The sequence below is a fragment of the Amblyomma americanum genome, chromosome 1 (genome assembly GCF_052857255.1).
Source record: "Amblyomma americanum isolate KBUSLIRL-KWMA chromosome 1, ASM5285725v1, whole genome shotgun sequence".
Taxonomy (NCBI): Eukaryota; Metazoa; Arthropoda; class Arachnida; order Ixodida; family Ixodidae; genus Amblyomma; species Amblyomma americanum.
The window spans coordinates 449,008,632-449,036,125 of NC_135497.1; positions in this window are offsets into that span (position 1 = coordinate 449,008,632).

Consider the following 27,494-nt stretch of genomic DNA (forward strand, 5'->3'; position numbering starts at 1 on the left):
TACGGTATGGTATGGTACGGTATGGTATGGTACGGCATGGTATGATATGGAATCGCATGTATGGTATGGTACAGTATGGTATTGTATGGTATGGAGTGGTATGTATTGTATGGGGCAGTATGAATTGGTATGTATGGTATGGTATGGTACAGTATGCTATGATATGGTATGGTGTGGGATGGTATGGTATGGCATGTTAAGTATGGTATGGTATGGAATGGTATGTAGGCATGGTACGGTATGGTATAATATGGAATGAGATGTATAGTTTAATATGGTATGGTATGATAAGGTATGGTTTAGAATACGGAATGGCATGTATGTTATGATACGGTATGGTATGGTATGGAGTGGTATGTACGGTATGGTATGGTCTGGTACGGTCTAGTACGCTATGGTATGGTATGTATGGTACGGTATGGTATGGAGTGGTATGTATGGAATGGTATGGTATGGAATGGTATGTATGGTACGGTACGGTATGGTATGATATTGTATGGTATGGTACGGTGTGGTATGGTATCATACAGTATGGTATGGTATGTAATGGTATGTGTGGTATGGTATGGTATGTTATGGTATGTATAGTATGGTAAGGTACGGTATGCTTTGATATTATATGGTATGGTATGGGATGGTACGGTATGGTATGGCATGGTATGGTATAGTATGTATGGTATGGTACGTAATGTAGGGTATGGTATAGTATTGATTGGTATGTATTGTATGATACGGCATGTTATGGTACGGTATGGCACGGTATGGTATTGCATGTATAGTACGGTTCGGTACGGTATGGAATAGTATGTATGGTATGGTATCGTACGGTATGGTATGGTTAGGAATAGAATGTATTCTATGGTACGGTATGGTATGGACTAGTATGTATGGTATGGTACAGTAAGGTATGGTATGGTATGGAATGATATGTATAGTATGGTACTGTATGGTATGGAATTGTATGTATGGTGTGGTACGGTATGGTATGGTACGGTATGGCACGGAATGGTATGGTATGGTACGGTAAGGTATGGTACGGTATTGTATGGTATGGTACGGTATGGTATGGAATGGTATAAATAGTATTGTACGATGTGGTATTGTATGGTACGGTATTGTTTGGTATGGTATGGCACGGTACGGTATGATTCGGTATGGTACGGTATGGTAATGTACGGTATGGTATGGTATGAAATGGCATGTATGGTATGGTATGGAAAGGCATGTATGGTATGGTACAGTATGGTATTGTATGGTATGAAGTGGTATGTATGGTATGGTATGGTATGGAATGGAATAAAATGTATGGTATGGTACGGTATGGTAAGGTATGGTGAGGCATGGTACGGTATGGTATGGAATGGTATGTATGGTATGGTACGGTATGGTATGGTACGGTATGCATGGTTTGTACGGTATGTGCGTTATGGTAGGGTACGCTATTGTACGGTATAGTACGGTATGGAATGGTACGATATGATACATAATGGTTATATGGGATGGTATGGTATGGAATGGTATGTATTGTATAGTACGGTATGTATGGTATGATATGGTAAGGTATGGTATGTACGGTATTGTATAGTGTGCTATGGTGTGGTATGGAATGGTAAGGTATAGTATGGTACGGTATGGTATGGAATGGTATGGTACGGTATGGTATGTATGGTATGTATGGTATGGTATGGTACAGTATGGTATGGTATGGTACGGTATGGTATGGTATGGTAGGGTATGATATGATATGTTATGGTATGGGATTCCGGACAGGCCGCCATTGAAATCTGAACCTGGAAAAGTTTAAAGCTACAACTTTATCTAGTGCGGCTAGCCTAGCAGTCCTTTTCGAGGAACTAGCGGGAATTAAATGGGATGTGATAGGGCTTAGCGAAGTTAGGAGGACAGGTGAGGTGTATACAGTACTTAAGGACGGAGACATACTGTGCTATCGCGGATGAGAGGATAGAAGAGAACTAGGTGTGGGACTCCTGATTAATGAGGATATAGCTGCCAACGTAGAGGAGTTCTAGAGTATTAACGAGAGGGTAGCAGCTACAGTATTTAGGCTGAATAGGAGGTACAAGCTGAAAGTGGTGCAGGCCGACGCGTCCACGTCCAGCCATGATGTCCAAACCGTTGAAAGTTTCTATGAGGACGTAGAATCGGCAATGAATAAAGCAAAATCGCACTACACTGTACTGAGGGGCGACTTCAATGCGAACGTGGGCAAGAAGCAGGCTGACGACCAGGCGGTAGGCGACTATGGGATAGGCTCTAGAAATAGCAGGGGAGAGTTATTAGTCGAATTCGCGGATAGAAATAATTTACGGTTCATGAATACCTTCTTCCGCAAACGTGAAAACAGGAAGTGGACCTGCAAGAGCCCCAATGGTGAAACTAAAAATGCAATCGACTTCATACTATGCGCTAACCTCCTGGCATCATTCAGGATGTGGCCGTTTTTGGAAAGGTGCGTTGTAGCGACCACAGAATGGTCAGGTCTAGACTTTGCTTAGACTTGAAGAGGGAATGAAAGAAGCTAGTAAAGAAAACCATTAACGAGTTAGCCGTAAGAGGGAAAGGACAAGAGTTTAGGATAGCGCTGCAAAACGCATATTCGGCTTTAACTGAGGAAGACGATCTTGATGTTCATACAATGCACGATAATCTGATATCAATGATTACGGAGTGCGCAGTAGAAGTAGGCGGTACGACAGCTCTACAGGATACCGGGAAGCTATCTCAGGTGACGAAAGATCTGATTAAGAAGCGCCAAAGCATGAGGGCGTCTAACCGTACGGACAGAATAGAAATAGCAGAGCTTTCGAAATTAATAAACAAGCGCAAGGTAGCCGACATAAGGAAGTTTAATATGGAGAGAATTGACCATGCTCTAAAGAACGGGGGTAGCCTAAAAGCAGTGTAGAGGAAACTAGGCATAGGTAAAAACCAGATGTATGCATTAAGAGGCAAGCAGGGCAAGGTCATTAGCAATATGTATAAGATAGTTAACGTAGCTTAAGAGTTCTACAGAGATCTGTAGAGAACCAATGTAATCAGAGCGTTAATGAGGAAGACAGCAGTGCAGAGGAATGCGCCATCCCGCCAGTAACGAAAGATGAAGTAAAGAAAGCCTTAGAAGTAATGAAAACGGGAAAAGCAGCTGGGGAGGACCAGGTAACAGCAGATCTGTTGAAAGATGGAGGGGACATCGTGCTAGAAAAACTAGCCACCCTGTATACGCAATGCCTTATGACCTCGACTGTACCAGAGGCTTGGATGAATGCAAACATTATCTTAATTCATAAGAAGGGAGATGCCAAGGACTTGAAAAATTACAGGCCGATCAGCTTACTATCCGTTGCCTACAAAGTATTTACTAAGGTAATCGCTAATAGAGTCAGGCCAACATTAGACTTTAATCAACCAAATGATCAGGCAGGCTTTCGTAAAGGATATTCCACAATAGATCATATTCACACTATCAATCAGGTGATAGAGAAATGCGCAGAATATAACCAACCTCTATATATAGCTTTCATTGATCACGAGAGAGCATTCGACTCAGTGGAAACCTCAGCAGTAATACAGGCGTTGCGTAATCAGGGGGTAGAAGAGCCTTCAGTCAAAATACTGGAAGATATATATAGCAACTGCACAGCTACTATAGTCCTCCATAAAGTTAGCAATAAAATTCCAATAAGGAAGGGTGTCAGGCAAGGATGCACGTTCTCGCCAATGCTGTTCACCGCATGATTACAGGAGGTATTTCGAGGTATGAATTGGGAACAGTTGGGAATAAGAATGAATGGAGAATACCTAAATAATCTTCGATTTGCTGGTGTGGTACAGTACGGCACGGTATGGTATTGAATGGTATGGTATGATATGGCATGCTATGGTATAGTATGGTATGGAATGGTTTTATGGTATGGCACGGAATGGTATGGTACGGTATGGAATTGTATGTATGCTATGGTATGGGACGTATGGTATGGTACGGTATGAAATGGTATGAAGTGGTATGTATGGTATGGAACTGTATGGAATGGTATGGTACAGTCTGTACAGTATGGTATGGTCTGGTATGGTCTGGTACACTATGGTATGGTATGTATGGTATGGTATGGAATGGAATGTATGGTATGGTCGGTATGGTATCGTATGGTACGGCATGGTATGGTACTATATGGTATGGTACGCTATGTATGGTATGGCACGGTATGGTACGATATGTATGGCATGGTACGGTATAGTATGGTACAGTATGGTACGGTATTGTGTGGTATGGTACGGTATGGTATGGAATAGTATGTATGGTATGGTATGGAATGGTATGGAATGGTACAGTATGGTATGGTATGTATGGCATGTTATGGTATAGTATGGTATGGAATGGTATATATGGTATGGTACGATGTGGTATAGTATGGTACGGTAGTGTATGGTATGGTATGGCACGGTACGGTATGGTTCGGTTTGGTACGGTATGGTATGGTACGGTATGGTATGGTATGGAATCGCATGTATGGTATGGTACAGTATGGTATTGTATGGTATGGAGTGGTATGTATGGTATGGTACGGTATGGAATGGAATGTATGGTATTGCACGGTATGGTAAGGTATGGTACGGTATGGTAAGGCATGGGACGGCATGGTACGGAATGGTATGTATGGTATGGTACGGTATGGTATGGAGTGGAATGTATGGTATGCTATGGTATGGTATGGTACCATATGGAATGGAATAGTATGTATGGTATGGTATCGTACGGTATGGTTAGGAATGGAATGTATTGTATGGTACGGTATGGTATGAACTAGTATGTATTGTATGGTACAGTAAGGTATGGTATGGTATGGAATGATATGTATAGTATGGTACAGTACGGTATGGAATTGTATGTATGGTATGGTACGGTATGGCACAGTATGGTACGGTATGATATGGTACGGTGTGGTACGGAATGGTATGGTATGGTACGGTAAGGTATGGTACGGTATTGTATGGTACGGTACGGTATGGAATGGTATATATAGTACGGTACGATGTGGTATAGTATGGTACGGTATTGTATGGTATGGTATGGCACGGTACGGTATGATTCGGTATGGTACGGTATGGCAATGTACGGTATGGTATGGAATGGCATGTAAGGTATGGTACGGTATGGTATTGTACAGAATGTATGGTATGGCACGGTATGGTGTGGTACAGTATGACACGGTATGGTATTGAATGGCGTGGTACGGTATGGTATGCTATGGTATAGTATGGTATGGAATGGTAGTATGGTATGGCACGGAATGGTATGGTATCGAATGGTATGTATGCTATGGTATGGTACGTATGGTATGGTACGGTATGAAATGGTATGGAGTGGTATGTATGGTATGGTACGGTATGGAATGGTACTGTACAGTCTGTACAGTATGGTATGGTCTGGTATGGTCTGGTGCACTATTGTATGGTATGGTATGTATGGTATGGTATGGAATGGAATGTGTGGTATGGTCGGTATGGTATCGTATGGTACGGCATGATATGGTACTGTATGGTATGGTACGCTATGTATGGTATGGCACGGTATAGTATAGTACAGTATGGTACGGTATGGTATGGTAAGGTATGGAATGGTATGTATAGTATGGTACAGTATGGTATTGAATAGTATATATGGTATGGTATGGTATGCTATGGTATGGTATGGTACAGTATGGTACGGTGCGGTATGGTACAGTATGGTATGGTATGGTATGTATGGTATGATACGGTATGGTATGGTACGGTATGGAATGGTATGTATGGTATGGTATGGCACAATATGTTACGGAATGGTATGGTAGAGTATGTATGGTATTGTATGGTACGGAACTGTGTGGTGCGGTATTGTAAGGAATGGTATGGTATGGTATCGTACGGTATGGTATGGAATCGAATGTATGGTATAATACAGTAAGATGTGCTATGGTATGGTATAGAATGGTATGTATGGTATGGTACAAAATGGTATGGTATGGTACAGTATGGTATGGTATGGTATCATACAGTATGGTATAGTATGTAATGGTATGTGTGGTATGGTACGGTATGATATGGTGTGTATGGTGTGGTGTGGTACGGTATGCTATGATATTATATGGTATGGTATGGATTGGTACGGTATGGTATGGCACGGTATGGTAAGTATGTATGGTATGGTACGGTATGGTACGCTATGGTATGGTATGGAATGGTGTGTATTGTATTATACGGCATGGTATGGTACGGTATGGACGGTATGGTATTGTATGTATAGTATGAAACGGTACGGTATGGAATAGTAGGTATGGTATGGTATGGTATCGTACGGTATGGTATGGTTTGGAATGGAATGTATTGTATGGTACGGTATGGAATGGTATGTATGATATGGTACAGTATGGTATGGTATAGAATGATATGTATAGTATGGTACAGTATGGCATGGAATTGTATGTATGGTATGGTACGGTATTGCACGCTATGGTACGGTACGATATGGTACGGTATGGTACGGTATGGTATGTTATGGTACGGTAAGGTATGGTACGGTATGGTACGTTATTGTATGGTATGGTATGGTACGGTATGGTATGGAATAGTGTGTATGGTATGGTATGGAATGGTATGGAATGGTACAGTATGGTTTGGTATGTATTGCATGTTATGGTATGGTATAGAATGATATATATGGTATGGTACGGTATTGAAAGGAATATATGGTATGGTACGGTATGGTAAGGTATGGTACGGTTTGGTAAGGCATGGTACAGCATGGTACGGAATGGTATGTATGGTCTGGTACAGTATGGCATGGAGTGGAATGTATGGTATGCTATGGTATGGTATGGTACCATATGGAATGGAATAGTATGTATGGTATGGTATGGAATGATATGTATGGTATGGTGTGGTATGGTATGGTACAGTATGGTATTGAATGGAATGTATGGAATGGTTCGGTATGGTATGACACGGTATGGTATGGTACGGTATGGTATGGTATGATACGGTGTGGTATGGTAGCGTATAGTATGGTATGGTATGTATTGATATATATGTATGTTAATATATGAAACGGTATGTATGGTACGGTACGGTACAGTATGCTATGATATGGTATGGTATGGGATGTTACGGTATGGTATGGTATGTATGGTATGTTACGGTATGGAATAGTATGGTATGGTATGGAATGGTACGTACAGTATGGTACAGCATGGTATGGTACGGTTTGGTATGGAATAGTATGTATGGTAATATATGGTATCATATGGTATGGTATGGTTTGAAATGTTATGTATTGTATGGTACAGTATGAAATGGTATGTATGGTATGGTATGGTACAGTATGCTATGATATGGTATGGTGTGGCATGGTATGGTATGGCATGTTAAGTATGGTATGGTATGGAATGGTATGTATGGTATGGTACGGTATGGAATGGTATGGAATGAGATGTATAGTTTAATACGGTATGGTATGATAGGGTATGGTATAGAATGGTATATATGGTATGGTACGATATGGTACGGTATGGTATGGTACGGCATGGTATGGTACGGAATGGCATGTATGTTATGGTACGGTATGGTATGGTATGGAGTGGTATGTACAGTATGGTATGTTCTGGTACGGTCTAGTACGCTATGGCATGGTATGTATGGTACGGTATGGTATGGAATGGAATGTATGGTATGGTACGGTATGGTATGGTATGGAGTGGCATGTTTGGTATGGTACGGTATCGTATGGTACGGTATGGAATTAAATGGTATGTATGGTATGGTTTGCAATGATATGCATGGTATGTTGTGGCATGATATGGTATGGAATGGTATGTATGGTATGGTACGGTATGGTATGGAATGGTACGGAACTATATGGGGCGGTATTGTAAGGAATGGTATGGTATGGTATCGTACGGTATGGTATGTTATGGAATGTATGTATGGTATAATACAGTACGATGTGCTATGGTATGGTATGGAATGGTATGTATGGTATGGTACAAAATGGTATGGTACGGTACAGTATGGTATGGTATGGTATCATACAGTATAGTATAGTATGTGATTGTATGTGTGGTATGGTACGGTATGCTATGATATTATATGGTATGGTATGGGCTGGTACGGTATGGTATGGCACGGTATGGTATTGTATGTATAGTATGATACGGTACGGTATGGAATAGTATGTATGGTATGGTATGGTATCGTACGGAATGGTATGTTTTGGAATAGAATGTATTGTATGGTATGGTATGGTATGGAATGGTATGTATGGTATGGTACAGTATGGTATGGTATAAAATGATATATATAGTATGGTACAGTATGGTATGGAATTGTATGTATGGTATGGTACGGTATTGCACGCAATGGTACGGTACGATATGATACGGTATGGTACGGTATGGTATGTTATGGTATGGTACGGTAAGGTATGGTACGGTATGGTACGGTATTGTATGGTATGGTATGGTACGGTATGGTATAGTATGTATGGCATGGTATGGAATGGTATGAAATGGTACAGTATTGTATGGTATGTATGGCATGTTATGGTATGGTATGGAATAGTATATGGTATGCTACGATGTGGTATAGTATGGTACGGTATGGCATGGTACGGTATGGCATGGTACGGTATGGTATGGTATGAAATGGCATGCATGGTATGGTACAGTATGGTATTGTATGGTATGGAATGGTATGTATGGTATGGTAAGGTATGGTAAGGCATGGTTCTGCATGGTACGGAATGGTATGTATGGTATGGTACGGTGTGGCATGGTACGGTACAATATGGTATGGTATGGTATCATACAGTATGGTATAGTATGTGATTGTATGTGTGGTATGGTACGGTATGATATGGTGTGTATGGTATGATATGGTACGGTATGCTATGATATTATATGGTATGGTATGGGTTGGTACGGTATGGTATGGCATGGTATGGTATAGTATATAGGGTATGGTACGGTATGGTACGGTATGGTACGGTATGGTATGGTATGGAATGGTATATACTGTATGATGCGGCATGATATGGTACGGTATGGACGGTGTGGTATTGTATGTATAGTATAGTACGGTACGGTATGGAATAGTATGTATGGTATGGTATGGTATCGTACGGTATGGTATTGTTTGTAATGGAATGTATTGTATGATACGGTATGGTATGGAATGGTATGTATGGTGTGGTACAGTATGGTATGGTATAGAATGATATGTATAGTATGGTACAGTATGGTATGGAATTGTATGTATGGTATGGTACGGTATAGTATGGTACGGTATTTCACGCTATGGTACGGTACGATATGATACGGTATGGTACGGTATGGTATGTTATGGTATGGTACGGTAAGGTATGGTATGTATGGCATGTTATGGTATAGTATGGTATGGAATGGTATATATGGTATGGTACGATGTGGTATAGTATGGTACAGTAGTGTATAGTATGGTATGGCACGGTACGGTATGGTTCGGTATGGTACGGTATGGTATGGTACGGTATGGTATGGTACGGCATGGTATGATATGGAATCGCATGTATGGTATGGTACAGTATGGTATTGTATGGTATGGAGTGGTATGTATTGTATGGGGCAGTATGAATTGGTATGTATGGTATGGTATGGTACAGTATGCTATGATATGGTATGGTGTGGGATGGTATGGTATGGCATGTTAAGTATGGTATGGTATGGAATGGTATGTAGGCATGGTACGGTATGGTATAATATGGAATGAGATGTATAGTTTAATATGGTATGGTATGATAAGGTATGGTTTAGAATACGGAATGGCATGTATGTTATGATACGGTATGGTATGGTATGGAGTGGTATGTACGGTATGGTATGGTCTGGTACGGTCTAGTACGCTATGGTATGGTATGTATGGTACGGTATGGTATGGAGTGGTATGTATGGAATGGTATGGTATGGAATGGTATGTATGGTACGGTACGGTATGGTATGATATTGTATGGTATGGTACGGTGTGGTATGGTATCATACAGTATGGTATGGTATGTAATGGTATGTGTGGTATGGTATGGTATGTTATGGTATGTATAGTATGGTAAGGTACGGTATGCTTTGATATTATATGGTATGGTATGGGATGGTACGGTATGGTATGGCATGGTATGGTATAGTATGTATGGTATGGTACGTAATGTAGGGTATGGTATAGTATTGATTGGTATGTATTGTATGATACGGCATGGTATGGTACGGTATGGCACGGTATGGTATTGCATGTATAGTACGGTTCGGTACGGTATGGAATAGTATGTATGGTATGGTATCGTACGGTATGGTATGGTTAGGAATAGAATGTATTCTATGGTACGGTATGGTATGGACTAGTATGTATGGTATGGTACAGTAAGGTATGGTATGGTATGGAATGATATGTATAGTATGGTACTGTATGGTATGGAATTGTATGTATGGTGTGGTACGGTATGGTATGGTACGGTATGGCACGGAATGGTATGGTATGGTACGGTAAGGTATGGTACGGTATTGTATGGTATGGTACGGTATGGTATGGAATGGTATAAATAGTATTGTACGATGTGGTATTGTATGGTACGGTATTGTTTGGTATGGTATGGCACGGTACGGTATGATTCGGTATGGTACGGTATGGTAATGTACGGTATGGTATGGTATGAAATGGCATGTATGGTATGGTATGGAAAGGCATGTATGGTATGGTACAGTATGGTATTGTATGGTATGAAGTGGTATGTATGGTATGGTATGGTATGGAATGGAATAAAATGTATGGTATGGTACGGTATGGTAAGGTATGGTGAGGCATGGTACGGTATGGTATGGAATGGTATGTATGGTATGGTACGGTATGGTATGGTACGGTATGCATGGTTTGTACGGTATGTGCGTTATGGTAGGGTACGCTATTGTACGGTATAGTACGGTATGGAATGGTACGATATGATACATAATGGTTATATGGGATGGTATGGTATGGAATGGTATGTATTGTATAGTACGGTATGTATGGTATGATATGGTAAGGTATGGTATGTACGGTATTGTATAGTGTGCTATGGTGTGGTATGGAATGGTAAGGTATAGTATGGTACGGTATGGTATGGAATGGTATGGTACGGTATGGTATGTATGGTATGTATGGTATGGTATGGTACAGTATGGTATGGTATGGTACGGTATGGTATGGTATGGTAGGGTATGATATGATATGTTATGGTATGGGATTCCGGACAGGCCGCCATTGAAATCTGAACCTGGAAAAGTTTAAAGCTACAACTTTATCTAGTGCGGCTAGCCTAGCAGTCCTTTTCGAGGAACTAGCGGGAATTAAATGGGATGTGATAGGGCTTAGCGAAGTTAGGAGGACAGGTGAGGTGTATACAGTACTTAAGGACGGAGACATACTGTGCTATCGCGGATGAGAGGATAGAAGAGAACTAGGTGTGGGACTCCTGATTAATGAGGATATAGCTGCCAACGTAGAGGAGTTCTAGAGTATTAACGAGAGGGTAGCAGCTACAGTATTTAGGCTGAATAGGAGGTACAAGCTGAAAGTGGTGCAGGCCGACGCGTCCACGTCCAGCCATGATGTCCAAACCGTTGAAAGTTTCTATGAGGACGTAGAATCGGCAATGAATAAAGCAAAATCGCACTACACTGTACTGAGGGGCGACTTCAATGCGAACGTGGGCAAGAAGCAGGCTGACGACCAGGCGGTAGGCGACTATGGGATAGGCTCTAGAAATAGCAGGGGAGAGTTATTAGTCGAATTCGCGGATAGAAATAATTTACGGTTCATGAATACCTTCTTCCGCAAACGTGAAAACAGGAAGTGGACCTGCAAGAGCCCCAATGGTGAAACTAAAAATGCAATCGACTTCATACTATGCGCTAACCTCCTGGCATCATTCAGGATGTGGCCGTTTTTGGAAAGGTGCGTTGTAGCGACCACAGAATGGTCAGGTCTAGACTTTGCTTAGACTTGAAGAGGGAATGAAAGAAGCTAGTAAAGAAAACCATTAACGAGTTAGCCGTAAGAGGGAAAGGACAAGAGTTTAGGATAGCGCTGCAAAACGCATATTCGGCTTTAACTGAGGAAGACGATCTTGATGTTCATACAATGCACGATAATCTGATATCAATGATTACGGAGTGCGCAGTAGAAGTAGGCGGTACGACAGCTCTACAGGATACCGGGAAGCTATCTCAGGTGACGAAAGATCTGATTAAGAAGCGCCAAAGCATGAGGGCGTCTAACCGTACGGACAGAATAGAAATAGCAGAGCTTTCGAAATTAATAAACAAGCGCAAGGTAGCCGACATAAGGAAGTTTAATATGGAGAGAATTGACCATGCTCTAAAGAACGGGGGTAGCCTAAAAGCAGTGTAGAGGAAACTAGGCATAGGTAAAAACCAGATGTATGCATTAAGAGGCAAGCAGGGCAAGGTCATTAGCAATATGTATAAGATAGTTAACGTAGCTTAAGAGTTCTACAGAGATCTGTAGAGAACCAATGTAATCAGAGCGTTAATGAGGAAGACAGCAGTGCAGAGGAATGCGCCATCCCGCCAGTAACGAAAGATGAAGTAAAGAAAGCCTTAGAAGTAATGAAAACGGGAAAAGCAGCTGGGGAGGACCAGGTAACAGCAGATCTGTTGAAAGATGGAGGGGACATCGTGCTAGAAAAACTAGCCACCCTGTATACGCAATGCCTTATGACCTCGACTGTACCAGAGGCTTGGATGAATGCAAACATTATCTTAATTCATAAGAAGGGAGATGCCAAGGACTTGAAAAATTACAGGCCGATCAGCTTACTATCCGTTGCCTACAAAGTATTTACTAAGGTAATCGCTAATAGAGTCAGGGCAACATTAGACTTTAATCAACCAAATGATCAGGCAGGCTTTCGTAAAGGATATTCCACAATAGATCATATTCACACTATCAATCAGGTGATAGAGAAATGCGCAGAATATAACCAACCTCTATATATAGCTTTCATTGATCACGAGAGAGCATTCGACTCAGTGGAAACCTCAGCAGTAATACAGGCGTTGCGTAATCAGGGGGTAGAAGAGCCTTCAGTCAAAATACTGGAAGATATATATAGCAACTGCACAGCTACTATAGTCCTCCATAAAGTTAGCAATAAAATTCCAATAAGGAAGGGTGTCAGGCAAGGATGCACGTTCTCGCCAATGCTGTTCACCGCATGATTACAGGAGGTATTTCGAGGTATGAATTGGGAACAGTTGGGAATAAGAATGAATGGAGAATACCTAAATAATCTTCGATTTGCTGGTGTGGTACAGTACGGCACGGTATGGTATTGAATGGTATGGTATGATATGGCATGCTATGGTATAGTATGGTATGGAATGGTTTTATGGTATGGCACGGAATGGTATGGTACGGTATGGAATTGTATGTATGCTATGGTATGGGACGTATGGTATGGTACGGTATGAAATGGTATGAAGTGGTATGTATGGTATGGAACTGTATGGAATGGTATGGTACAGTCTGTACAGTATGGTATGGTCTGGTATGGTCTGGTACACTATGGTATGGTATGTATGGTATGGTATGGAATGGAATGTATGGTATGGTCGGTATGGTATCGTATGGTACGGCATGGTATGGTACTATATGGTATGGTACGCTATGTATGGTATGGCACGGTATGGTACGATATGTATGGCATGGTACGGTATAGTATGGTACAGTATGGTACGGTATTGTGTGGTATGGTACGGTATGGTATGGAATAGTATGTATGGTATGGTATGGAATGGTATGGAATGGTACAGTATGGTATGGTATGTATGGCATGTTATGGTATAGTATGGTATGGAATGGTATATATGGTATGGTACGATGTGGTATAGTATGGTACGGTAGTGTATGGTATGGTATGGCACGGTACGGTATGGTTCGGTTTGGTACGGTATGGTATGGTACGGTATGGTATGGTATGGAATCGCATGTATGGTATGGTACAGTATGGTATTGTATGGTATGGAGTGGTATGTATGGTATGGTACGGTATGGAATGGAATGTATGGTATTGCACGGTATGGTAAGGTATGGTACGGTATGGTAAGGCATGGGACGGCATGGTACGGAATGGTATGTATGGTATGGTACGGTATGGTATGGAGTGGAATGTATGGTATGCTATGGTATGGTATGGTACCATATGGAATGGAATAGTATGTATGGTATGGTATGGAATTATATGTATGGTATGATGTGGTATGATATGGTACAGTATGGTATGGAATGGAATGTATGGAATGGTACGGTATGGTATGATACGGTTTGGTATGGTACGGTATGTTATGGATGGCATGGTATGGTACGGTGTGGTATGGTATCGCATAGTATGGTATGGTATGTAATGATGTGTGTGTTTGGTAATATATGAAATGGTATGTATGGTACGGTACGGTACAGTATGCTATGATTGGTATGGTAAGGGATGTTACGGTATGGTATGGTATGTATGGTATGGTACGGTATGGAATAGTATGGTATGGTATGGAATGGTACGTACAGTATGGTACAGCATGGTATGGTACGGTTCGGTATGGAATAGTATGTATGGTAATGTATGGTATCATACGGTATGGTATGGTTTGAAATGGTATGTATTGTATGGTACAGTATGAAATGGTACGTATGGTATGGTATGTTACAGTATGCTATGATATGGTATGGTGTGGGATGGTATGGTATGGCATGTTAAGTATGGTATTGTATGGAATGGTATGTATGCATGGTACGGTATGGCATGGTATGGAATGAGATGTATAGTTTAATACGGTATGGTATGATAAGATATGGTATAGAATGGTATTTATGGTATGGTACGATATGGTACGGTATGGTATGGTACGGTATGGTATGGTACGGAATGGCATGTATGTTTTGATACGGTATGGTATGGTATGGAGCGGTATGTACGGTATGGTATGGTCTGGTACGGTCTAGTACGCTATGGTATGGTATGGAATGGCATGTATGGTATGGTACGGTATGGTATGGTATGGAGTGGTATGTATGGAATAGTAGGGTATGATATGCTATGGTATGGTATGTATGGTATGGTACGGTATGATATGGTATCATACAGTATGGTATGTAATGGTATGTCTGGTATGGTACGGTATGTTATGGTATGTATAGCATGGTATGGCACGGTATGCTATGATATTATATGGTATGGTATGGGATGGTACGGTATGGTATGGCATGGTAAGGTGTAGTATGTATGGTATGGTACGGTATGGTACGGTATGGTATAGTATTGATTGGTATGTATTGTAAGATACGGCATGGTATGGTACGGTATGGCACGGTATGGTATTGCATGTATAGTATGGTTCGGTACAGTATGGAATAGTATGTACGGTATGGTATCGTACGGTATGGTATGTTTAGGAATGGAATGTATTGTATGGTACGGTATGGTATGAACTAGTATGTATGGTATGGTACAGTAAGGTATGGTATGGTATGGAATGATATGTATAGTATGGTACAGTATGGTATGGAATTGTATGTATGGTATGGTACGGTATGGTATGGTACGGTATGATATGGTACGGTATGGTACGGAATGGTATGGTATGGTACGGTAAGGTATGGTACGGTATTGTATGGTATGGTATGGTACGGTATGGTATGGAATGGTATATATATAGTATGGTACGATGTGGTATAGTATGGTACGGTATTGTATGGTATGGTATGGCACGGTACGGTATGATTCGGTATGGTACGGTATGGTATGGTATGGGATGGCATGTATGGTATGGTATGGAAAGGCATGTATGGTATGGAACAGTATGGTATTGTATGGTATGAAGTGGTATGTATGGTATGGTATGGTATGGAATGAAATGTATGGTATGGTACGGTATGGTAAGGTATGGTAAGGCATGGTACGGTATGGCATGGAATGGTATGTATGGTATGGTATGGTATGGTATGAAGTGGTATGTATGGTATGCTATGGTAAGGTATGGTACCATATGAAATGGAATAGTATGTATGGTATGGTATGGAATATGTATGGTACATAAAGTATGGTATGGAATGGAATGTATAGAATGGTACGGTATGGTATGATATGGTATGGTATGGTTCGGTATGGTATGGTACGGTGTGGTATGGTATCGTATAGTATGGTATGGTATGGTATGTAATGGTGTTTCTATGGTAATATATGAAATGGTATGTATGATACGGTACGGTACAGTATGCTATGATACGGTATGGTATGTGATGTTACGGTATGGTATGGCACGGTATGGTATGGTATGTATGGTATGGTACGGTTGGGTGCATATGGTATGGTATGGTATGAAATGGAATAGAATGGTATGTATGGTATGGAATGGTATGGCACGGCATGTACGGTATGGTATAGTCTGGTACAGTTTGGTACGCTTTGGTATGGTATGTATGGTATGGTACGGTATGGTATGGATTGGAATGGTATGTATGGTATGGTTTGGTGTGGTATGGTATGATACAGTATGGTATGGAATGGCATGTAAGGTATGGTACGGTATGGTATTGTACAGAATGTATGGTATGGTACGGTATGGAGTGGTACAGTATGGCACGGTATGGTATTGAATGGTATGGTAGGGTATGGTATGCTATGGTATAATATGGTATGGAATGGTAGTATGGTATGGCACGGAATGGTATGGTATCGAATGGTATGTATGCTATGGTATGGTACGTATGGTATGGTACGGTATGACATGGTATGGAGTGGTATGTATGGTATGGTACGGTATGGAATGGTATGGTACAGTCTGTACAGTATGGTATGGTCTGGTATGGTCTGGTACACTATTGTATGGTATGGTATGGAATGGAATGTGTGGTATGGTCGGTATGGTATCGTATGGTACGGCATGGTATGATACTGTATGGTATGGTACGCTATGTATGGTATGGCACGGTATAGTATAGTACAGTATGGTACGGTATGGTATGGTAAGGTATGGAACGATATGGTATGGTAAGGTATGGAATGGTATGTATAGTATGGTACAGTATGGTATTGAATTGTATATATGGTATGGTATGGTATGCTATGGTATGGTATGGTACAGTATGGTACAGTGCGGTATGGTACAGTATGGTATGCTATGGTATGATATGTATGGTATGATACGGTATGGTATGGTACCATATGGAATGGTATGTATGGTATGGTATGGCACGGTATGTTACGGAATGGTATGGTAGAGTATGTATGGTATTGTATGGTACGGATCTATATGGTGCGGTATTGTAAGGAATGGTATGGTATGGTATCGTACGGTATGGTATGTTATGGAATCGAATGTATGGTATAATACAGTATGATGTGCAATGGTATGGTATGGAATGGTATGTATGGTATGGTACAAAATGGTATGGTATGGTACAGTATGGTATGGTATGGTATCACACAGTATGGTATAGTATGTAATGGTATGTGTGGTATGGTACGGTATGATATGGTGTGTATGGTGTGGTGTGGTACGGTATGCTATGATATTATATGGTATGGTATGGGTTGGTACGGTATGGTATGGCACGGTATGGTATAGTATGTATGGTATGGTACGGTATGGTACGGTATGGTATGGAATGGCATGATTGTATTATACGGCATGGTATGGTACGGTATGGACGGTATGGTATTGTATGTATAGTATGATACGGTACGGTATGGAATAGTATGTATGGTATGGTATGGTATCGTACGGTATGGTATGGTTTGGAATGGAATGTATTGTATGGTACGGTATGGTATGGAATGGTATGTATGGTATGGTACAGTATGGTATGGTATAGAATGATATGTATAGTACGGTACAGTATGGCATGGAATTGTATGTATGGTATGGTATGGTACGGTATTGCACGCTATGGGACGGTACGATAAGGTACGGTATGGTACGGTATGGTATGGTATGGTACGGTAAGGTATGGTACGGTATGGTACGTTATTGTATGGTATGGTATGGTACGGTATGGTATGGAATAGTGTGTATGGTATGGTATGGAATGGCATGGAATGGTACAGTAGGTATGGTATGTATTGCATGTTATGGTATGGTATGGAATGATATATATGGTATGGTACGATGTGGTATAGTATGGTACGGTAGTGTATGGTATGGTATGGCGTGGTATGTATGGTATGGTACGGTATTGAATGGAATATATGGTATGGTACGGTATGGTAAGGTATGGTACGGTATGGTAAGGCATGGTACAGCATGGTGCGGAATAGTATGTATGGTCTGGTACGGTATGGTATGGAGTGGAATGTATGATATGCTATGGTATGGTATGGTACCATATGGAATGGAATAGTATGTATGGTATGGTATGGTATGGAATGATATGTATGGTATGGTGTGGTATGGTATGGTACAGTATGGTATTGAATGGTACGGTGTGGTATGACACGTTATGGTATGGTACGGTATGGTATGGTATGGTACGGTGTGGTATGGTAGCGTATAGTATGGTATGGTATGTAATGATATGTGTGTATGGTAATGTATGAAATGGTATGTATGGTACGGTACGGTATAGTATGCTATGATATGGTATGGTATGGGATGTTACGGTATGGTATGATATGTATGGTATGGTACGGTATGGAATAGTTTGGTATGGTATGGAATGGTACGTACAGTATGGTACAGCATGGCATGGTGCAGTTTGGTATGGAATAGTATGTATGGTAATATATGGTATCATATGGTATGGTATGGTTTGAAATGTTATGTATTGTATGGTACAGTATGAAATGGTATGTATGGTATGGTATGGTATGGTATAGTATGCTATGATATGGTATGGTGTGGCATGGTATGGTATGGCATGTTAAGTATGGTATGGTATGGAATGGTATGTATGGTATGGTACGGTATGGTATGGTATGGAATGAGATGTATAGTTTAATACGGTATGGTATGATAGGGTATGGTATAGAATGGTATATATGGTATGGTACGATATGGTACGGTATGGTATGGCATGGTATGGTACGGAATGGCATGTATGTTATGGTACGGTATGGTATGGTATGTATGGTACGGTATGGTATGGAATGGAATGTATGGTATGGTACAGTATGGTATGGTATGGAGTGGTATGTTTGGTATGGTACGGTATTTATGGTACGGTATGGAATTAAATGGTATGTATGGTATGTTTTGGAATGATATGCATGGTTTGTTGTGGTATGATATGGTATGGAATGGTATGTAAGGAATGGTATCGTATGGTATCGTACGGTATGGTATGTTATGGAATGGTATGGTATAATACAGTACGATGTGGTATGGCATGGTATGGAATGGTATGTATGGTAGGGTACAAAATGGTATGGTACGGTACAGTATGGTATGGTAAGGTATCATACAGTATAGTATAGTATGTGATTGTATGTGTGGTATGGTACGGTATGCTATGATATTATATGGTATGGTATGGGTTGGTACGGTATGGTATGGCACGGTATGGTATAGTAGGTATGGTATGGTACGGTATGGTACGGTATGGTATGGTATGTAATGGTATGTATTGTATGATACGGCATGGTATGGCACGGTATGGAAGGTATGGTATTGTATGTATAGTATGGTACGGTACGGTATGGAATAGTATGTATGGTATGGTATGGTATCGTACGGTATTGTATGTTTTGTAATAGAATGTATTGTATGGTATGGAATGGTATGTATGGTATGGTACAGTATGGTATGGTATAAAATGATATGTATATTATGGTACAGTATGGTATGGAATTGTATGTATGGTATGGTACGGTATGGTATGGTACGGTATTGCACGCTATGGTACGGTAGGATATGATACGGTATGGTACGGTATGGTATGTTATGGTATGGTACGGTATGGTACGGTATTGTATGGTATGGTATGGTACGGTATGGTATAGTATGTATGGCATGGTATGGAATGGTTTGAAATGATACAGTATTGTATGGAATGTATGGCATGTTATGGTATCGTATGGTATGGAATGGTATATGGTATGGTACGATGTGGTATAGTATGGTACGGTATGGCATGGTACGGTATGGTATGGTATGGAATGGGATGCATAGTATGGTACAGTATGGTATTGTATGGTATGGAATGGTATGTATGGTATGGTAAGGTATGGTACGGTATGGTAAGGCATGGTACGGCATGGTACGGAATGGTATGTATGGTATGGTACGGTATGGCATGGTACGGTACAGTATGGTATGGTATGGTATCAACAGTATGGTATAGTATGTGATTGTATGTGTGGTATGGTATGGTATGATATGGTGTGTATGGTATGGTATGATACGGTATGCTATGATATTATATGGTATGGTATGGGTTGGTACGGTATGGTATGGCACGGTATGGTATAGTATGTATGGTATGGTACGGTATGGTACGGTATGGTATGGAATGGTATGTATTGTATGATACGGCATGGTATGGTACGGTATGGACGGTATGGTATTGTATGTATAGTATGGTACAGTATGTTATGGAATTGTATGTATCGTATGGTATGGTATGGTATGTAATGATGTGTTTGTTTGGTAATATATGAAATGGTATGTATGGTACGGTACGGTACAGTATGCTATGATATGGTATGGTAAGGGATGTTACGCTATGGTATGGTATGTATGGTATGGTATGGTATGGAATGGCATGTATGGTATGGTACGGTATGGTATGGTATGGAGTGGTATGTATGGAATGGTAGGGTATGATATGCTATGATATGATATGGAATGGTATGTGTGGTATGGTACGGTATGGTATGGTACGGTATGGTATGGTATCATACAGTATGGTATGGTATGTAATGGTATGTGTGGTATGGTACGGTATGTTATGGTATGTATAGTATGGTATGGTACGGTATGCTATGATATTATATGGTATGGTATGGGATGGTACGGTATGGTATGGCATGGTATGGTATAGTATGTATGTTATGGTACGGTATGGTATAGTATTGATTGGTATGTATTGTATGATACGGCATGGTATGGTACGGTATGGAACGGTATGGTATTGCATGTATAGTATGGTTCGGTACGGTATGGAATAGTATGTATGGTATGGTATCGTACGGTATGGTTAGGAATGGAATGTATTGTATGGTACGGTATGGTATGAACTAGTATGTATTGTATGGTACAGTAAGGTATGGTATGGTATGGAATGATATGTATAGTATGGTACAGTACGGTATGGAATTGTATGTATGGTATGGTACGGTATGGCACAGTATGGTACGGTATGATATGGTACGGTGTGGTACGGAATGGTATGGTATGGTACGGTAAGGTATGGTACGGTATTGTATGGTACGGTACGGTATGGAATGGTATATATAGTACGGTACGATGTGGTATAGTATGGTACGGTATTGTATGGTATGGTATGGCACGGTACGGTATGATTCGGTATGGTACGGTATGGCAATGTACGGTATGGTATGGAATGGCATGTATGGTATGGTATGGAAAGGCATGTATGGTATGGTACAGTATGGTATTGTATGGTATGAAGTGGTATGTATGGTATGGTATGGTATGGAATGGAATGGAATGCATGGTATGGTACGGAATGGAATGAAATGTATGGTATGGTACGGTATGGTATGGTATGGTAAGGCATGGTACGGTATGGTATGGAATGGTATGTATGGTATGGTACGGTATGGTATGGAGTGGTATGTATGGTATGCTATGGTATGGTATGGTACCATATGGAATGGAATAGTATGTGATATGGTATGGAATATGTGTGGTATGGTGTGGAATGGTATGGTACATACAGTATGGTATGGAACGGAATGTATAGAATGGTACGGTATGGTATGATATGGTATGGTATGGTACGGTATGGTATTGAATTGTATATATTGTATGGTATGCTATGGTATGGTATGGTACAGAATGGCCGGTGCGGTATGGTACAGTATGGTATGCTATGGTATGGTATGGAATGGTATGGATGGTATGGAACGGTATGGTATGGTACGGTATGGAATGGTATCTATGGTATGGTAAGGCACGGTATGATATGGAATGGTATGGTAGAGTATGTATGGTATGGTATGGTACAATATGGTACGGTATGGTATGGAATGGTATGGTACTGTACAGTATGGTATGTTATGGAATGGTATGTATGGTATGGTACGGTATGGTATGCTATGGTATGGTATGGAATGGTATGTATGGTATTGTACGGTATTTTATGGTACAGTACGGTACGGTATGGTATGGTACGGTATGGTATGGAATAGTATGTATGGTATGGTATCGTACGGTATGGTATGGTTTGGAATGGAATGTATTGTATGGTGCGGTATGGTATGGTATGGTATGGTACGGTATTGTATGTATGGTATGGTATGGTATAGTATGGTATGGTACGGTAGGGCATGATATGGTACTGTATTGAATGGTATGGTATGGTACGATCTGGTACGGTATGGTATGGTATGGTACGGTATGGTATGTATGGTATGGTAAGTATGGAATGGAATAGTATGTATGGTATGGTATGGTATGGCATGATATGGTACGGTATGCATGGTTTGTACGGTATGTGCGTTATGGTAGGGTACGCTATTGTACGGTATGGAATGGTATGGTATGGTACGGTATGGTATGGAACGGTATAGAATGGTATTCATAGTATGGTACGGTATGGTATGGAATGATAGGTATGGTATGGTTTGGTTTGGTATGACATGGTATGGTAGGGTATGGAATGGTATGTATGGTACGGTACGGTATGGTATGGTTTGGTTTGGTATGACATGGTACGGTAGGGTATGGAATGGTATGTATGGTATGGTACGGTATGGTACAGTAGGGTATGGTATGGCATGGTATGGTACGGTGTGGTATGGAATGGTATGTATGGTACTGTAAGGTATGGTATGGTACGGTATGCTACGGTGTGGTATGGTACGGTATTGTGTGGTATGGTATGGTACGGTACGGTATGGTATGGTACGGTAAGACACGGTATGGTACGGTACGGTATGGTATGGTACGCTAAGACACGGTATGGTATGGAATAGTATGGTACAGCATGGTATAGTATGGTATGGTATAGTATGGAATGGTAAGTATGGTATGGTACGGAATGGTATGGTATGGTATGTATGGTATGGTACTGTATATATGGTATGGTAGGATACGGTATGGTATGGAATGGTATGTATGGTATGTTACGGTATGGTACGGTATGCTACGGTGTGGTATGGTATTGTATGGTATGATATGGTAGGGTACGGTACGGTATGGTATGGTACGGTATGGCACGGTAATTGTATAGAATGGTATGGTACGGTATTGTATGCTATTGTATGGTATAGTATGGAATGGTAAGTATGGTATGGTACGGAATGGTATGGTATGGTATGGAATGGTATGTATGGTATGTTACAGTATGGTTTGTACAGTATGGTATGGCACGATATGGTTGGAATGGTATGTATGGTATGGAATGGTACATATGGTATGGTACAGTACGGTATGGTACGGTGTGGTATAGGAATGGTATGGCATGGTATGGTATGATACGGCAGGGCACGGTATGGTTTGGAATGGTATATGGTATGGTACGGTATGGTACGTATGGTATGGTACGGTATGAAATGGTATGGAATAGTGTGTATGGTATGGTATGGCACGGTATGTACGGTATGGTATGGTCTGGTACAGTCTGGTATGATATAGTATGGTATGTATGATATGGTACAGTATGGTATGGTATGGATTGGTATGTATGGTATGGTACAATATGAAATGGAATGGTATGTATTGCATGGTATGGTATGGTATGCTATGGTATGGTATGCATGGTATGGTACCGTGTGATATGGTGTGGTATTTAATGGTATGGTATAGTATGGTACGGTATGGTATGGAATGGTATGGCACGGTATGGTATGGTACGGTACGGTACAGTACGGTATGGTATGGTACGGTACGGTATGGTACGGTACGGTACTGTATGGCATGGTATGGTATGGTACGGTCTGGTATGGAATGGTATGCATGGTATGGTATGGTACGGTTTGGTATGGTATGGTTTGGAATGGTATGGTATGGTATGGCATGGTACAGTATGGTATGATACGGTATGGTATGGAATGTTACATATGGTATGGTACGATATGGTATATTATAGTACGGTACGGTATGGTATGGTTTGGAATGGTATGGTATGGTATGGCTTGGTTCAGTATGGTATGGTATGTATGGTATGGTATGATACGGTATGGTATGGTATGGAATGTTATATATGGTATGGTACGATATGGTATAATATGGTACGGTACGGAATGGTACGGTATGGTATGGTACGGTATGGTATGGTATGGAATGGCATGTATGGTATGGTACGGTATGGTACGGTACAGTATGGTATGGTACGGAGTAGTATGTATGGTATGTAGCGGTATGAAATGGTATGTATGGTATAGTACAGTATGGTATGGTACAGTAAGGTATGGAATGGCATGTATGGTATGGTATGGTGTGGAGTGGTATGTATGGTATGGTACGGTATGGAATGGTCCAGTATGGAATGGCATGGTATGGTATGGTATGGAATGATATGTATGGTATGGTGTGGTACGGTATAGTACGGTATGGTATGGAATGGTATGTATAGTATGGTATGGAATGGTACGGTATGGTATGGTATGGTATCTATGGTATGGTACGGTATGGTATGGCATGTATGGTATGGTATGGAATGGCATGTATGGTATGGTACTGTATGATACGGTATCGTATGGTACGATATGATACATAATGGTTATATGGGATGGTATGGTATGGAATAGTATGTATGGTATAGTACGGTATGTATGGTATGATATGGTAAGGTATGGTATGTACGGTATTGTATAGTGTGCTATGGTGTGGTATGGAATGGTAAGGTATAGTATGGTACGGTATGGTATGAAATGGTATGGTACGGTATGGTATGTATGGTATGTATGGTATGGTATGGTACAGTATGGTATGGTATGGTACGGTATGGTATGGTATGGTAGGGTATGATATGATATGTTATGGTATGGGATTCCTGACAGGCCGCCATTGAAATCTGAACCTGGAAAAGTTTAAAGCTACAACTTTATCTAGTGCGGCTAGCCTAGCAGTCCTTTTCGAGGAACTAGCGGGAATTAAATGGGATGTGATAGGGCTTAGCGAAGTTAGGAGGACAGGTGAGGTGTATACAGTACTTAAGGACGGAGACATACTGTGCTATCGCGGATGAGAGGATAGACGAGAACTAGGTGTGGGACTCCTGATTATTGAGGATATAGCTGCCAACGTAGAGGAGTTCTAGAGTATTAACGAGAGGGTAGCAGCTACAGTATTTAGGCTGAATAGGAGGTACAAGCTGAAAGTGGTGCAGGCCGACGCGTCCACGTCCAGCCATGATGTCCAAACCGTTGAAAGTTTCTATGAGGACGTAGAATCGGCAATGAATAAAGCAAAATCGCACTACACTGTACTGAGGGGCGACTTCAATGCGAACGTGGGCAAGAAGCAGGCTGACGACCAGGCGGTAGGCGACTATGGGATAGGCTCTAGAAATAGCAGGGGAGAGTTATTAGTCGAATTCGCGGATAGAAATAATTTACGGTTCATGAATACCTTCTTCCGCAAACGTGAAAACAGGAAGTGGACCTGGAAGAGCCCCAATGGTGAAACTAAAAATGCAATCAACTTCATACTATGCGCTAACCTCCTGGCATCATTCAGGATGTGGCCGTTTTCGGAAAGGTGCGTTGTAGCGACCACAGAATGGTCAGGTCTAGACTTTGCTTAGACTTGAAGAGGGAATGAAAGAAGCTAGTAAAGAAAACCATTAACGAGTTAGCCGTAAGAGGGAAAGGACAAGAGTTTAGGATAGCGCCGCAAAACACATATTCGGCTTTAACTGAGGAAGACGATATTGATGTTCATACAATGCACGATAATCTGATATCAATGATTACGGAGTGCGCAGTAGAAGTAGGCGGTACGACAGTTCTACAGGATACCGGGAAGCTATCTCAGGTGACGAAAGATCTGATTAAGAAGCGCCAAAGCATGAGGGCGTCTAACCGTACGGACAGAATAGAAATAGCAGAGCTTTCGAAATTAATAAACAAGCGCAAGGTAGCCGATATAAGGAAGTTTAATATGGAGAGAATCGACCATGCTCTAAAGAACGAGGGTAGCCTAAAAGCAGTGTAGAGGAAACTAGGCATAGGTAAAAACGAGATGTATGCATTAAGAGGCAAGCAGGGCAAGGTCATTAGCAATATGTATAAGATAGTTAACGTAGCTGAAGAGTTCTACAGAGATCTGTAGAGTACCAATGTAATCAGAGCGTTAATGAGGAAGACAGCAGTGCAGAGGAATGCGCCATCCCGCCAGTAACGAAAGATGAAGTAAAGAAAGCCTTAGAAGTAATGAAAACGGGAAAAGCAGCTGGGGAGGACCAGGTAACAGCAGATCTGTTGAAAGATGGAGGGGACATCGTGCTAGAAAAACTAGCCACCCTGTATACGCAATGCCTTATGACCTGGACTGTAGAAGAAGCTTGGAAGAATGCAAACATTATCCTAATTCATAAGAAGGGAGATGCCAAGGACTTGAAAAATTACAGGCCGATCAGCTTACTATCCGTTGCCTACAAAGTATTTACTAAGGTAATCGCTAATAGAGTCAGGGCAACATTAGACTTTAATCAACCAAATGATCAGGCAGGCTTTCGTAAAGGATATTCCACAATAGATCATATTCACACTATCAATCAGGTGATAGAGAAATGCGCAGAATATAACCAACCTCTATATATAGCTTTCATTGATCACGAGAGAGCATTCGACTCAGTGGAAACCTCAGCAGTAATACAGGCGTTGCGTAATCAGGGGGTAGAAGAGCCTTCAGTCAAAATACTGGAAGATATATATAGCAACTGCACAGCTACTATAGTCCTCCATAAAGTTAGCAATAAAATTCCAATAAGGAAGGGTGTCAGGCAAGGATGCACGTTCTCGCCAATGCTGTTCACCGCATGATTACAGGAGGTATTTCGAGGCCTGAATTGGGAACAGTTGGGAATAAGAATGAATGGAGAATACCTAAATAATCTTCGATTTGCTGGTGTGGTACAGTACGGCACGGTATGGTATTGAATGGTATGGTATGATATGGCATGCTATGGTATAGTATGGTATGGAATGGTTTTATGGTATGGCACGGAATGGTATGGTACGGTATGGAATTGTATGTATGCTATGGTATGGGACGTATGGTATGGTACGGTATGAAATGGTA